Here is a 2,500-nt window from a genome sequence, read left to right on the forward strand (position 1 = left end):
GTCGCTGCGGTGCGTTGGGGCACGCATCGCCTCTTGGGCGCCCTGTTTTTTTTCAACCAATAGATGTATGTCTCTGCGGGCCGCACCAGGCTGGTGCTCCCCACAGCTTCACGCCACCCTGCTCCGCCCGCACGCCGGCGTGCAGGTGGCTGCTGCTAAAGGTGGGGAGTGTATGTGCGGTCCGGGTGGCTTTCCTCTGGCGAGGGAGAGACCTTAAGCAAACTCAGAGACAAATCTTGACGGTCGATCACTCGTAAAAATAAAACGTGACAAACTTTGTGTTGGTTCAAGTACGAAAGGATCTCTGTCGGCTTGGGGGTACGCCCGTTTCCGTTTCAACTTGTCTCGCGAGGGTGGTTTCGGGGCCAGCAGGAGAGCTCGTCGGGGTAGCAGGCCCTGCAGCCGTGGTCACCGCCAAACCCCCACAACTCGAGCAAGTGAAAAAAAAGTAACAGGAGCGAAAGCATCTCTGTCGGCTTGGGGGTACGCCCGTTTCCGTTTCAACTTGTCTCGCGAGGGTGGTTTCGGGGCCAGCAGGAGAGCTCGTCGGGGTAGCAGGCCCTGCAGCCGTGGTCACCGCCAAACCCCCACAACTCGAGCAAGTGAAAAAAAAAAGTAACAAATAAGAAAGGATCGTCGGCTTGGGGGTACGCCCGTTTCCGTTTCAACTTGTCTCGCGAGGGTGGTTTCGGGGCCAGCAGGAGAGCTCGTCGGGGTAGCAGGCCCTGCAGCCGTGGTCACCGCCAAACCCCCACAACTCGAGCAAGTGAAAAAAAAAAGTAACAAATAAGAAAGGATCATTATCGGCTGGGGGTACGCCCGTTTCCGATTCACCTTGTCTCGCGGGGGTGGTTTCGGGGCCAGCAGGAGAGCTCGTCGGGGTAGCAGGCCCTGCAGCCGTGGTCACCGCCAAACCCCCACAACTCGAGCAAGTGAAAAAAAAAAGTAACAAATAAGAAAGGATCTCTGTCGGCTTGGGGGTACGCCCGTTTCCGTTTCAACTTGTCTCGCGAGGGTGGTTTCGGGGCCAGCAGGAGAGCTCGTCGGGGTAGCAGGCCCTGCAGCCGTGGTCACCGCCAAATCCCCACAACTCGAGCAAGTGAAAAAAAAAGTAACAAATAAGAAAGGATCGTCGGCTTGGGGGTACGCCCGTTTCCGTTTCAACTTGTCTCGCGAGGGTGGTTTCGGGGCCAGCAGGAGAGCTCGTCGGGGTAGCAGGCCCTGCAGCCGTGGTCACCGCCAAACCCCCCACAACTGTTGGGCGCCTACCTGCGCGGGGCAGGAGGACACTTTCCGATTTCAAATCTCCGTTTGCCGAGTCCACCCCGAACGCACGCGGGCGGGCGGGTTCGCATCACCCTTCGTCACAAGGGGCGAAGCCCGTTCCACCGTCTCGTCAGTAGTGCCGACCGGTCTGTGATCGACGAGGGGAGCCACACCAGGTCCGGCCCTGCTGCTTGGCGGCACCGCGTCGTCGGGAGCTCGCGACAGACGGAGGGTTTCGGTGTACTCTCCAGCCACGGGAAACGAAGCCGGTGATGCAGGCGCCGGTCTTTCGCTCCCAAATCGGCTGGGTTTACATCGTTGCTATCTAGTCACGCTCCCTTCAAACCCGACGGGGTACCTATTCCCCTCACCCGTCTGTGCGTATACAGCCTCTTTGCACTTGCGGGATGGGGGTGGTGGTTTAAAGACTCTCGAGTTGCCGCCCGTCGGTCTCCGAGCTCCGTGCAGTAGTGATCCCCAGCGAACTGCCAGCAGGGCGAACGAGCGATCCCGCTCTCGGTCGGGGCGCCTGGCGTCGATCGGTGGTCGGTGGCTTGCGGGCAAGCTGCGCTGTGAGTGTGGGAACGAGTATGACGAGCCGTTGCCGCGACTCCCAGTCCACCTCGGCGGTGGCTGGGCCGGGCGGGCGTCTGCTCGGGCGAGTGCCGCCCCCGCCTCCTCGCAGGAAGTCCGCTCGCCGACACGCCGCCACGTGCACGCGTCAGTGACGCTGCCGAACCGATGGCCGGTGCCCGTTCCCGCCTCTGCTTTTCCTAGGGCAAAGCTGCTGCACGCCTCGTGATACTAGGCGGGCGACATGGTGGCGGTGATCCTGCCTCCGTCGCTGCGGTGCGTTGGGGCACGCATCGCCTCTTGGGCGCCCTGTCCTCCTCCCCCCAATAGACGTATGTTTCTGCGGGCCGCACCAGGATGGTGCTCCCCATCGCTTCACGCCACCCTGCTCCGCCCGCACGCCGGCGTGCAGGTGGCTGTAGCTCAAGGTGGGGAGCGTATGTGCGGTCCGGGTCGCTTTCCTCTGGCGAGGGAGAGACCTAAAACAAACTCAGACAACTCTTGACGGTGGATCACTCGGCTCGTGCGTCGATGACGAACGCAGCTAGCTGCGAGAATTAATGTGAATTGCAGGACACATTGATCATCGACACTTTGAACGCACTTTGCGGCCCCGGGTTCTTCCCGGGGCCACGCCTGTCTGAGGGTCGTTTGGCAATCA

General features: G+C 61.1%; 1 non-coding gene across 1 annotated transcript; it reads left to right on the top strand.

The window, feature by feature from the left end:
* Positions 1 to 2,335: 2,335 nt before the first annotated feature.
* On the top strand, positions 2,336 to 2,489 carry LOC140472934 (5.8S ribosomal RNA). The gene has a single exon (XR_011957962.1). It is a non-coding gene; the product is annotated as a 5.8S ribosomal RNA (ribosomal RNA).
* Positions 2,490 to 2,500: the final 11 nt, after the last annotated feature.

Source organism: Chiloscyllium punctatum, unplaced genomic scaffold (genome assembly GCF_047496795.1).
Source record: "Chiloscyllium punctatum isolate Juve2018m unplaced genomic scaffold, sChiPun1.3 scaffold_472, whole genome shotgun sequence".
NCBI lineage: Eukaryota > Metazoa > Chordata > Chondrichthyes > Orectolobiformes > Hemiscylliidae > Chiloscyllium > Chiloscyllium punctatum.